The following is a 13,833-nucleotide window of genomic DNA, read 5'->3' as shown; positions in this document are numbered from 1 at the left end:
GAATGAACCTCAATATTGCAAAAGTTCCACATTTTAACGTTGTGAGCCTCAAGTGCTTTAATCCCTTGAATACAGGCTGCTCACGATCCCATGGTACTTCTGACCTGCCCTGACTCGAGGAAATGCTCCTCTCTGCATAGAGCATCCCTTGGTTCCTGGTTGATCCACCCTCACGACCATGTGCAGTTTGAATTGTCTTTTATTTGCCTCTCTTGATTTTCCAGAGCTTTAACATTTTCATCTTCATGTAGGAAGCTACCAAAAATATTGTAAAGTTGCAGAAAAACTTTAAGGCTTTACTTGAAGTCTTAAACTGACAAAGACAAGAAAAAAAAAGACAATTATTCAGATGAAGCAGAATGTCAGCATGAGACCATGATAAATTCCAGTGTCCTATACATGTTGCTAATTATAGAAGATAGAAAACAAAGGAAATTTATCACAAATTCAAATTTATCAAGTTTATCACAGGATTGGAAGCAAGACAATTCATTGCTGCCGCAGGTGGTCTAGGGAAGCAGAAAAGGGACCTTGTTGAAATACAAACATTATTGCCGATTAGAGACATTTACAAGATTTGTTCTGGGGTCCCCTGACCACCTCCCATTAAGGATACCAAATCCTAAATCCAAACTCACTGACAACGAGTCAATGCCGACTCATAGCAACCCTATAGGACAGTGCTTCCATGAGTTCCCAAGATTGTAACTCTTTATGGGAGTAGAAAGCCCATCTTTTTCTCGAAGGGCAGCTGCTGGCTTTGAACTGATGACAAATACCTGAGAACAACACTGTTCTTTCCTAGCTTGGCTTGTTGTTATTCTTGTTAGGAACTGTCAAATTTGTTCCCATGAACAATGAAGCGAAACACTATCCAGTCCTGAATCATTCTCACAATTGGTAAGCTTGGGTTCACTGTATCAATCTATCTGTGATAGGTAGGTTTTGTGTCAACTTGGCTGGGTCAGCATTCTCAAGTGTTTGGGCAGTTGAGGCCTCCCCAGTCTGAGCTAACATAATGTAAAGAACTCCGTGATGGAGGACTGGGGAGGGATACAGCCTCCTTTCTCAGGTCACAACCCTGCTGTAATGGGAAGACTTGAGACTGCTCCTTGAGGGTGTGGCCCACTCCTATTTAAGTAGACTCAGTGGGAAGACTTGTCTTAGATTCCACACCTGGCTCTTTGACTCATCATATTGCTGTTGATCTTGGATTCATTTTACTCTGCAGCCATGATTCTGACTGCTGACCTTGGGTTCGTCTGCCTATGTCTCCGCCTCCACCAGACTATGGTCTTCCTGCATCTTAGTTTGTTTTCCAGTTTCCTGGTTTGTCAGCCACGCAGCTATAAGAGTTAGGAAAAGCCTGAGTTGCTGACCATCGATCCACCTCTGCTTCTATCAGCCTGTGGCTTTCCTATTTCTTAATTCATCTTCCTGACTCTTGGTTCATCTGTCTTGGCAGCTATGCCAGTCAGAAAAAGCCTCCAACGATACACACTGTGGTAGTTACATAATCTGCTGTCAACTCGAGACTCAGGAGTGAAGGGGTGGAGTTTAGCCTGTCAATCAGGTTGCAGCTTGATAACCTCATTTGGACCTGCTAAGCTGTAGATAAATAGCTTGCTGGAAGCTGGAGGTGGATCACTCATTCCCTGGGAGACAGTCCTGCTGAGAAGACACATGAAGCTACGCTAGAGTCCTGGAGCTGGAGGAACCATGTGGAGACACCTGCCAGGATTGAGATGCTTCCACTACCATGAGTCCACAAGACTTTCCACTCACAGGCCTGTGATGTCCTGAATACAGCATCATTGCATGTGTTGCGTGAGTCTAAAGAGGAATTTATGGGTGAATATCGGACTTACGGGCTAATAAAACTCATGGGTTTGATCATGACTGGACTGGGATGTTTCATTGATGCATAATTGCTTCTTGATGGAAAGCTCTCTCTTATACACATATGTATTCATGTATCACTAGTCTTGCTTCTCTAGAGAACCCAGTGTAACACACCTTTTCATTGAGGGTCTTCCTCTTTTTCACTGACCCTCTACTTTACCAAGCATCATGTCCATGTCCTTTTCTAGGGACTAGTCTCTTTGGACAACATGTCCAAGGCAAGTAATAATCTATTTTCAAATACACTCTGCCTGAGGGCAAATTTTTTACATTGCCAGGTGTGTGAGACCAGGTTGACTGGAGAAACAAATACAGTGACACTCATATATGTGTAAGAGAGAGCTTTATGTCTATATGTAATTAGATATCAAGAAAACATCCCAACCCCGTCCAACTCAAGTCCATAAGTCCCTCTTCAGACTCACATAGTCACAAGCAATGATGCAGATTGCAGGAATATCACAGGTTGGTGGATGCAAAGTCATGTGGAGCCAATGGTGGTGATAATAGGGCTCTGGCAGCAATCAGGGTCAGCCAGCAGGAAGGTGAAGGGAGAGGGAGAAGTTTCCAGGACCCTCCTTATGAGAAGGCCACACCCACAAGTAGGCATCATCAGGCTGTGACCTGATTGGCAGGCTAGACTCCACCCCTACACTTTTATATATTTAATGTTGACATGAAATTATGCAACCACCATCATTAGTGAATGGTCAGAATGAACTCAAAGGAAGCTGAAATTTATGTCAAGATTCAAAATGGAATTAGTACTCTCACTACAAATGGTAACCTTTCACAACTTAGAATTTAAGCTCTAATAAGTATCTATAGAAGAAATCATATTGCACTCAAATTTTATAATACAATAGACAATACCACCCTATGCCTTCCAAATTAGAACTTTGATATTGTGTTGAGTTGAAACATCCAACTGAAAGAAAATAAATTTTCTTCCCTTCCTTTTTCTGGTTAGGAGAATTCTTTTTATGCTCAGCATCTTACTGTTTGGCATTTGTCTTTTAGCACTGGTATAATTGTCTGCCTCCACATGTCACACATTTTATTCAAATACGACACACGTCCCTGTGTCTTCAGAGTCCTCAGCAAAGACACAACTGTACATTTTCAGAAAGGGACACTCAGTATCTAGTCCCCAGATATTGATTAGTTTTACATTTTGTTTAAGTCTGAATCAATAATTCCTAACAATTCCATCCTAACCATTTACTCTGCCTCCCCGTCCTCTTCTTTATCCTCCTTGGAATAATTAGGCTTTACGTACTGGGCTGGGCCAGGATTCTCCCATGATATGATCTAATGTCAACTCCATGATGGGATCTTCTGTGAAGCAGTCAAGCAGTTGTGGGAAGGGTTACCATCTCCTTAATCTGGCCGCCGTCTTGATACAATTGAGAGAGTTTGCATTCAGGATGAGGTCTCCTGTTTGTATGGATTAACACTGTGTGGAAACTAGCTCCCTTTTACTGCTTGAGCTGGATCCTGCATCTGGTTCGTTGCCCTCCTCATATCACCTGCAGATCCTGATCACAGTAGCCATCCATGGACTGCTGACCTTGGATGCCTTGGACCAACCTCAAATTCATTCAGCTCAGCATCCAACAGCCTGTCACCTTGCTATTTCACCTCCCTTCTCTCTGTCCGTTAGCTCTTGCAGTGATAGGAGTTCAGAGAGCCTCCAACTTAATCTGAACGACAGACTTGAACCTACTGGACTTACTTCTACAACTGTGTGCGCCATATCTTGAGATCAATCTCTCTCTACGTACAGAGACATAAATACACAAGCCTCTCTGTTTTTGCTCCTTCTAGAGGACCCGGTCCAATGCTCTCCTCGTTCATCTTCACATCGTCCATTGTTCTCACATCTTCTAAGTGCCTTTTAGTCACTAGTCTCCTCGAGCCATCGTCTTGAGGAACATCTCCGTGGCTTTTGCTGCTTTCTTCACCTGAAAATGACTAGCTCTATGTAAGATGGCTACCTCCAGTGGTGGTCTCAGACAGCCAGACATTTTCTATTTATAGTCAGCATGTAAATATTTTTCTAAGCATCCCAGTCCATTCATGGGAACACAGTCGTAAAATCTTTTCAAAAGGTTGACCATAAAGGATTTGTTTAATTGTCAACAAATTCAGGAACAGCACATCCTCAGCTCCAAGTTTACTAGTTCCTCGTTGTTCACTTCCAACCTTGTTCTCTTTACAATTTCCTGCTGACCTGTTAATGCAGCCAACGGTCACGGAAATAGCCATCTTTTAGAGTTACGCCTTCTTCCCTAAATTCACTAGTGAGCAGACAGTGAACATGTTTTCTGACATCCCAATAGTTAAAAAGAAAGAGATTGGGTAGTCGACTGGATTTAAAGGGGACGTTACGTGGAGCTCTTCAATTGATAGTAATGTTTTGAAGGAGATTCCTTATGAAGATGATTGCTTACAGGAAGCTGGCATCTCTCTCTATAAGCAACATTATTCAAGATTAGTTGAAAGACATAAGAGTTACATTAAATTCTGTGAAATATAAATTCTGTGAAGCATACACGTATTCATGTGATACAAAACTATTATTCAAAGGAAACAGAAACACTGCCTTCGAAGAGAAAATAGAATTGTGGAGCTACCCAAGGGAGAGATCACCATCAGTGGAGGAGATCAGAACAAGCTTCTAAACGGAGATATTTGTGAAGGAATGGAGGATTTTGCAGAGCATTTGAAAGCCATCTGTTCTTCCGTGGTTTGCCAATACAGAGGAAATTGCGAAACACTTTGAAATGAATCAAAAAGATTACTAAGTGACTTCAAAGGGAACCTGGACAAGTCAGCTAGAGATTCTGTTGGGCCAATGAGCCCCCTTTTTTTGATATTTCAGTTATTTTACCACTCTATCTATTGTATATGACTGATAGCATGTAAGTGAATCTTGTCACTTAGAAATACAATTTATTTCCTTTCCTCCACTCTGGTACAAGCAAGTTTATTTTCTTCAGTTTAAAAAGTGGTTGTCATTGAGTTGATTTCTTTTTTCTCCCAGTTTTATTGGCACATAATCTATGTTATACATTATAATTATTCAATCATGTCCAGAAGAATTGTACAATCTGAGTTTATTTCAATTTCATGGAAAATCCTGAGTTTCAGAGGAGAACACTTCTCTTTAATTTTCAATGATTGATCTTTTGGAAATAGAACACCAGGTCTTTGGCTGGTGGACTTGAGCCCTTGTCCTTAGGAACCATTTAGAAATGCAGAGATTCCTTACACTACAGGATTCATATGTCACTTTAAACTCTCTTTCCAACCAGTTGTAATAGCTCACTGGTTTCCTAATTAATGAGTAAGGTAAATAATATCATTGACATTTGTTCATTTTATCATTGTATGAGAGTCATGATTGTAGCTTCCTTTAAAAATTATCTTTAACACCAACAAATACTTCATCTACATATAATTCTCAAGTAACATTAATATTTTCCATTTCCCTTTTATTTGAGTATTTTCATTTACCCCTAATATTGTGTACTGCATATAATTACTTTCAAACTGAAACTAAAGAATGAAATTCAGAAATTTTCTTCTAAAGTTTCTGGCAATCCCAGAATCATTGCTACTTATTGCCTCAGGGGGAAAGGACCTTAATTTCAAATACATATAATAGAAACCCCTTTCTTATGTTTTACACAGGGTACAGAGAAATGAAATTATTTGGTATGGCTCTTCTATCCATAGGGACTTCTACCAAACTAACTGGATAGGATCATGCAAATGTAGAGGTCTAGAAAATTCTAAATCAGTGAGTGATCAGTTTTGCCATTCCACAGGGGATTAAAATGATCTATCTCAGAAGAGACAGAGAATCCTATGACTAACAAGTAAAAAAATGCTACCAGTGGAGTTCATGCAAGATCCCTGCCTGAAGTCGCAGAGGCAACAGAGGCACCTGAGGTCACAACACTGAGACAGTGTGGTTTAAAAGCAGGCGAAGGCCAAGGGAGCATGTGGCTGAAAAGCTGAGGACCAGAGAGAGACAAACTTACCTGAATGGCTCAGAAGAGGCTCTATGGACAAAGGGACTGGATCATTACCATGTAATAAGCTCTTAGTTTCCCTGTAAAATGTCCGTAACCATGAATATTGTCTGTGAGTTCTGTGTGGTCACTGCAGCAGATCATTGAATGCAGCCGAGAAGTCAAGTGCCATGGAAGGACAGTTAGTGTCAGAATAGAATAGAGAAGAATGAAGAGTGGAGGAGGAGTTGATCTCTACCACATAAAAATCATCCTTGGGCAGATGCGCAGTTGAATTCTGCTTCTCTTTTGTGTAGCTGGAGGAGGTCAGAGTGATCACTCCCAGGAGAAGGATAAGACAAGCACAAATCATCTGAATGAGACAGACTTTCAGGATGAGGCTATAATGGTGTCTAAGGTATCCTAATTATAGAATTGACAGCAGATCAATTCTTCACTGTGTCAGGCAAAACTAGCAAGTAGAACAAGGACCAAGATTGGGATACATAAACAATTGCAGATGAGAAAAGCTTATTGTATTGGTTCTAGGGCCAGTTGACTACCTGGCTACTTGAGAGTAAGGAGTATGACTTGGGACCATGCAGCTCTGGCATCCCCACTTCCATTAAGGGTACCCCGAAGCAAGTCCCCTAGCAGCCACCACTGCCCATTCCCAGACTGCTGCGGGGGCTTGGAGTCTACTTTCACACACAGCCTGCCTAAAGGCAAAAGCTTGATACATTGTTAGTTAATGGTCAGAAAGAACTTGGAAGCAGAATTGGTGTCAAGACTGAAAATGGAGTTAAAGGCTTTTTTGTGAACTGCAGCCTTTAGCAAACCAATTGTTTATAATTAAAGTTCTAATACACTGCCTAATGGTCAAACCAAGGATCATTGAAACAAAAGTTTCTGATTCTGGGACTGCTCTTCAGCTTTAAAATAAAAATCCTTTACTTGAAAAAAATAAATTCAAAAAATATATAGAATATACTTACATATAATATAAATGAAGGGGGTTTAAAAAGTTGATGGGAAAATTGTTAAGTTTTAATTCCATTTCTTCATGAATTTTCTGATGTCCCTCTACCCACTTGCACACAAGACCCCTGGCAGTATAGTAGGTTCAAAACCTCTAGCTGCTCCAAGGGAGAAAGATGAGGCTTTCTGCTCCCATGAAGATTTCATCTCAGAAACCCAGAGGGCAGTTCTACTCTGTCCTATAGGCTCACTATGAATTTGAGTTGATTCAACAGCAATGAGCTTTTGCGTTTTCATGCCTGCGTGTAATTTTAGGGATTTCTCTCCCTATCTTAGGATCTGTATAGTCTAAGTGGAGAAGGTCTTTGTTTCTTAGTCTATGGATGCGAATTTTGTTCTCACTCCTTAAAATGATGTATTAGTGCTAGTCCTCTGCTCGTCTACCATCAGTGTTTCATGAGCTAACAGAATATTCTTTTCTAAAGCCTATGAAAGCCTTCCATAGATCCTGTCTCAGAGAGTGGGACTGTTGTCCAGTCCAGTCCAGCCCCTCCCCTCTACCTACGTCCACAAGACTCTTCATGTAGAACCATGGGCCACAGCTCGACTACACTCTGTCTGCTTCCTCTACCAAAGTATGCCCTCTCAGAAACATGGTGTCCAAGTAGGCCAAGATCTTTAATAAAAATCTTTTAAAATCTTTAATCAAAACAGTTCAAACAACCTTAAAACTTCACTGAATGTCAATTTTAAGATTGAACCCATATCTATCCCTGCTGTTCCTGTGAATGGATGTACCTTAAAAAAACAAAACAAAACTAACAACACCAAAAATCCTTCCTTAAGATTAGAAGTATTCTCTTCTTTTATTATTTTAAAGAATATAGATTTGAATATACAATGATATAGCTTCTATGAGCTTAGATCAGTCCATTCCTTCTCTGTAGTATCGAAAGTATAGAAAGCTAATCAATCCTTCTGAAGATAAGGAGAACTGTAATCTATGGGTTCATTGATATCTCAGTGGTAGAAGTTGAGGTCATTTCATATGAGATTGATTCATATTCTTTTGTCTTTAATTTGAGTCCATAAAACTCAGAACCTTAATAAGACATCCAATTATCATAGAAATAAATTTTCTTATTGTTTTGAAGTAAGGCGAGGGCATGGTGCCCACCCCAGTACCCATGGCCACTCTGCCTGTACACTGTGTGTCAGAGCTGAGCAAACCGATTCTAAGAGGAAGGTCCTCTCCTATGTGGATGCTAGTTTCCCATTGTGTTTCTGCCTTCAGCTTTTAAGATCAGCACAAAATGGGCTTTACGTCATACTAGAAAGTTCAAGAGCCAATGAGAAATCAGAAAACTATAAGAAGAAGGTTTTTCTTGCTATCCTTCCAGGAAATGCCTGTGGTGATTACTCACCTACCTGTAAAGGAGAAAAAGGGAGAGGTGCCAACACTGATTATGTATTACTTTCATTGAATCTCTATTTGATTTGATTAAGTTTGTTTGTTTTTTGTTTCCATACTTGAGGTTGCAAAATAGTTAATTCATCATGACCTTGTAGCCTATCATATTCTGGTTATTTAGCCATCAAATAATTAAATTACCTTCATAAAATTACATGAAAATGAAATGATTACATCTTAGAATTGGGCTGCTTGAACCTGTTCAATTCTAACCCATAATAAACTTGGCATTATTAGAGAGGCTTGGAAGTGAGACATAAAGTGAGCACTGCTTGGCGTTCTTCCACCAACATTCCCGCTGTGGAAGATTGGCCCTTTCAAGTAATACCAGATGCTAAACTGGTATTTAATTTAAAAATCCTTAATGAAAACAATCACAACAACCACTTAAACTTCACTGCATGTCAAATCTAACTAGCAATTATGAAATCACTGCTAATACCATCAATAAAACAGGATTCTTTGAAGTATTTTTTGGAGGGATACTGAAACCATAGGCATCAAGAGATCACTTTCAGATTTGCAAAAGGAAAATTCGATAGTAGTTGAGCTGAAATTAAGACCTGCGGTTGTGAGTCCTCCTGTGGTTCCTCTCATTCTAATGAACATTAGAAGACCATCCCAAACCAACCAACTCTATTGTTGAAGAAGAGGCTCTTCCAACTCATAGTAATCCTATGGAACAGAGTAGAGCAGCCTCCACAGGGTTTCCAATGCTGTAAATCTTTATCAAAGTGGAAGCAGACTACCACATGTCCATCTCTTGGTGCAGCTAGTGGATTCCAATGGTCAGCTTTTTAGTTATCAATTGATCATTTTAACCATTTCACTACCTGAAAAAAGTATAACCCTGCCCCCCAAACCCACTATCATTGAGTTAATTCTGACTCAGTTAGTCATATAAGACAGAGCTGAATTGCCCCTTTTGGTTCCTGAAACTAAAGGTTTGGGAGCAGAAAGCCTCATCTTTCTCCCATGGAGAATGCTCAGTGCAACCCACTATGCCACCAGGGAGCCTTCCTAAAATTTGTCATCCTGAAAAATCATGCTCATGTTTGTGGTTTGTGGACCTTAGTAAAAGAAAAGATGAGAACCACAGAAGCTCTTTAATAAATGCTGGGGAAACATGAGTGGAAGATGCAATTGATTAAAGGAGACATTTTTGGATGATTGGTTGTATTGGGAAATTAGCAATTTAGCCTTGTGACTCTTCCAATATATCATTAGATCGCAGCAGACACATGGGGTCTGACCGTCATCCATTTAACTAGCCTCTGTGTGGTTAAGGAAGGAGAAAGTAGCCCTGAGATCATGTCAGGTAAGTATTGAACTGCTAACTGCAAGGTCTGCAGTTCAAATCGACCACTCCTCGGGAGACAGTTGGAGCGATCTGCTCCTGGAAAGATTTACAGCCTCAGAAATCCTAGAGAGGGTTCCTAGGAATCAGAACTGATTCACAGCAGTGGTTGTATGGTTAAGCATTAGACCACTAACCAAAAGGCCCTTGGTTCAAACCCTGCCAGTTCATGGGAGAAAAATGAGGCAGTCTGTTTCTATAAAGATCTATAGCCTCTAAAACCCAATAAAACAGTTCAAGTGGATGGCAGTGGTTTTGTTTTTATTTCTTTCAAAGCATTTTAGACTTGCCCAACATTCTTTACATTTCTAACTTGTTTTGCGGTCTATCATTTTATACACAAGATCATGACAGAGTGAAAGCATCATGACAAAATAAGATCACAAGAGATAGAGTAATAAAAGGAACTGGAGACCATTGAGGAAAATGTGACAAAAATCTACCCCTGTTGCAGTTGCAAGAAGGAGCCTGGTGGTCAGCAGTTTGAAACTACTAGCCATTCCATGGGAGAAAGACGGACCTTCTACTCATGTAAAGAGCTACAGCCTCAGAAACTCATGGGAGCAGCTCTGTCCTGTCCTACAGAGTCACTATGAGCTTGCTTCTAGTCAATGGCAGTGAGTTTGGTTTTGGTTTTTATCCCAGTGGGGAAGCTGTGGTGGGTGATTGACACATGCAGCTTTGATCAGCCTCTCAATTAAAGCCTAGGAAGAGCACCCTGCTTGGATAGGTGGAAGTGCTTTGGAAACAGAGCAGTCAGTATGTGTCGGGATGAAACGTGACCCTGGAAAGATCTCACCTGCAAAGCAATGCTGACTTCAGTGATGTTAGATATTGTACTCCGAAAGTGTGGGATCCAGCCCCACATCCGGATGTATTCCCAAGAGGGTGGTTGTGTAACTGAGGGGTAAATTAAAGAGACAAGGAACAAAGCATGCAAGGGCTCACTTCTTCCAATGGAGACCAGAATCAGAAGGAGGGAGTCATGCAACTTGGACATGCAAGCCAAAGTGTGTGTATATATATATATATATGGAAGGGGTTGTATTAGAGGCATACATGTAACAGGAGGGGGACAAGCTATGAGTATACATGCAATAAGAAGGGGAGGTGCTAGAAGCATACATGTGACAGGAAGGTACATACATAACAAGATGGGCAGGTTCTAGTGTAAAGATGGCAGCCTGACGTTGCTCGTCTCTAAGCTGGCTTGACCTTACATGTCTTTGGATTATGCTTCAGGGGAATAATCTGTGATCCTTATCCGAAGGGAGTGGAACATACTTAGGTTTAGATGATCTGGCTGCTTTTGATGGCAGACAATCTTCAGGCAAGTAGGCTTCAAGCAGTTGACGGTTAAGAGTACAGTAAGTGACAATGTGCTTGCAAACAGCACCTTAAAATTGGCATGCTATGGGGGGACATTGTGGGAAATAACTTTTACTTAGAAGAATGTGACTGGAATGCATCTCCAACTTACAAAAGTCTCCCTCCACAAGAGCCCCGGGCCTCCCACACTCCTTAACATATGAAGGTTGAGAGTTTGTCTGCATATACTCTTTTCCCTGATCTCAGTTTCCCTAATGCTGGGAAACAAGAATAATTTAAATGAGACAGGAATTTCAGATTTAGTTATCACTCTTTTTCTCTTTTTTGTTTAAAATGTCTCTTTCCTTTCCAGATGCATAGAAGAGTTTTTATTCATTTTGCATTTTACTAACAGTGTCAGCTACCACCTGCCTGACAGTTTGTTGGACTGTGGTCTCTTGCGTGTCGCTGTGGTGCTGTGATGTCACTGGTATTTCAAATGCCAGCAGGGTCCCCCAAAGTCAACACGTGTCAGGGGAGCTTCCAGACTAAGAACAAACAGTGAAGAAGGACTTGGCTCCTCACTTGAAAGAAGGGAAATGCTGAAAAGCTTATGCAGAGCTTCCCAACATTGTCAAATACTGAAGGCCTAATGAATGGAAGCAGAGCATTGTGGGAGATGTGTCGCGGGATGGGGCCCTGCGTCCGAGGGCACTCAAGATGTGACTTAGAAGGAGCTGATTTCTTGGAGTGGACGGGACCATGGTGATGTGAGTCAGGTAAAGCCTTGAGAGTAGAGCCTTTGGAATCTTCATTTGCCGATGGGTCATGACTCAAGGTAAGGAGAAACAGCTGCAAAAATCTGCTTATGATCTGAACTTGGAGTGTGTAAATCAGGACGGTTGGAAAATTGGAAGTGGTCAAAAATGAAACGGATAAATAAAATTCGGTATCCTAGGCATTAGTGGGCTCAAATGGACTGGAACTGGCCATTTTGATCAGGGAAGTATATGGTTTACTATGATGAAAATAACAGTCAAGAGGAACAGCGTGACATTTATCATCAAAAATGACAGTTCAAAATCAATCATGAAGTACAATGTGTCTAGGATAGGATTATATCTATCCACCTTCAAGGAAATCCAATCAATACAACTGTTATTCAAATTTATACACCAATCGCAAAAGCGAGAGATGAAGAAATTGACAAATTCTACCGATTTCAATCAGACATTCATCAAATGTTCAATCAAGATGCATTGATAATTATTGGTAATTAGAATGCAAAAATTGGAAAAGAAGAACAGTAGTACTTGGAAAATATGAACTTGTTGATAGAAATGAAGCTGGAGATTGCATGATGGAATTTTGCAAAATCAATGACTTGTTCATAGTAAATGCCTTTTTCTTCCAACAACACAAACGGTGGCTATATACATGGACTTCTCCAGATGGAATACACAGAAATCAAATTGACTACATCTGTGGGAAGAGACAATGGAGAAGCTTAATGTTAACAGCTAAAACCAGGCAAGGGTTGGACTGTAAAACAGACCATAAATTGTTTCTTGGTAAGTTCAGGATAGAGCTGAAGAAAATTAAAACAAATCCACGAAGGCCAAAATACAACCCCACCTGAATTTTGAGGACATCTCAAGAACAGATTTGGTGCACCGAACACGCATGACAGAAGACCTGATGAGCTGTGGAAGGACGTAAGGAACATCATTCACGAAGAAAGCATAAGGCTGTTAAAAAAACAGGAAAAGATCCAAGTGTGTGTCAGAAGAGCCTCTGAAATTTGTTCTAAACCATAGAGTAGCTAAAGCAAGTGGAAGGAATGATGAAATTAAAGAGCTGAATAGAAAATTCCAAAGGACAACTCAAGAAGACTAAGACAAATACTTTGTATTATAATGAAATGTGCAAATACCTAGAATTGGAGCTGTGGGTGGCGGGGAGGAAGAACACTCTCAACATATCTTAAACTTAAAGAACTCAAGAAAAAATGCAAGCCTCAGAGTTGCAATAATGAAATATTCTATGGGCAAAATATTGAATGATGGAGGAATTATCAAAGGAAGATGGAAAGAATACATAGAGTCACTGAACCCAAAAGAAGTAGTGGTTATTTCCCCATTTCAGGAGGTAGGATATGAGCAAGAAACACTGGTGCTGAAGGAAGAAGTTCAAGTATTAGCATTAAAACAATATTCCAGGAATTGAAGGAACATCGGTTGCAATGTTTCAACAAGTTGATGAATCACTGAAAGCACTTACTCATCTATCTATGCTCAGAAATTTGGAACTCAGCTACTTGGCCAACTGACAGGCAGAAATCCATATGTGTACCCATTCCAAAGAAAAGTGACCCAACACAATGCTCAAACTACAGGACAATGTCCCTGGTATCACATGCCAGTAAAAGTTGGCTGAAGATCATCCAACAACTGTTTGCACAGTACATTGACAAGGAGCTGCCAGAGGTACAGGCTGAATTCAGAAGAGGATGTGGAACATGGGATATCACTGCTGATGCCAGATGAATCTTGGCTCAAAGCAGAGAAAACCAGAAAGATGTTTACTTGTGTTCTACTGACTATGCCAAGACATTTGATTGTGTGGGTCATAAGAAATTATGGGTGACCTTGAGCAGAATGGGAATTCCAGAACACTTCATTGTGCTCCTATCGAACTTGTACACAGACCAAGAGGCAGTTGTGTGAAAAGAACAAGGGAATAGCACATGGTTTAAAATCAGGAAAGGTATGTGTCGGGCTTGTAACTTGTCACCATAC

General features: G+C 40.5%; 1 pseudogene; it reads right to left on the bottom strand.

Annotated features, from left to right (window-relative positions):
- LOC115870990 overlaps positions 1-3,774 on the bottom strand; it is a 5,238-nt pseudogene extending 1,464 nt beyond the window's left edge.
- Between the last annotated feature and the right edge of the window lie 10,059 nt (positions 3,775-13,833).

The sequence above is a fragment of the Echinops telfairi genome, unplaced genomic scaffold, assembly GCF_000313985.2.
Source record: "Echinops telfairi isolate 266 unplaced genomic scaffold, ASM31398v2 ScPeMD7_3533;HRSCAF=4204_0, whole genome shotgun sequence".
NCBI lineage: Eukaryota > Metazoa > Chordata > Mammalia > Afrosoricida > Tenrecidae > Echinops > Echinops telfairi.
This window is presented reverse-complemented; position numbering and strand designations above follow the sequence as displayed.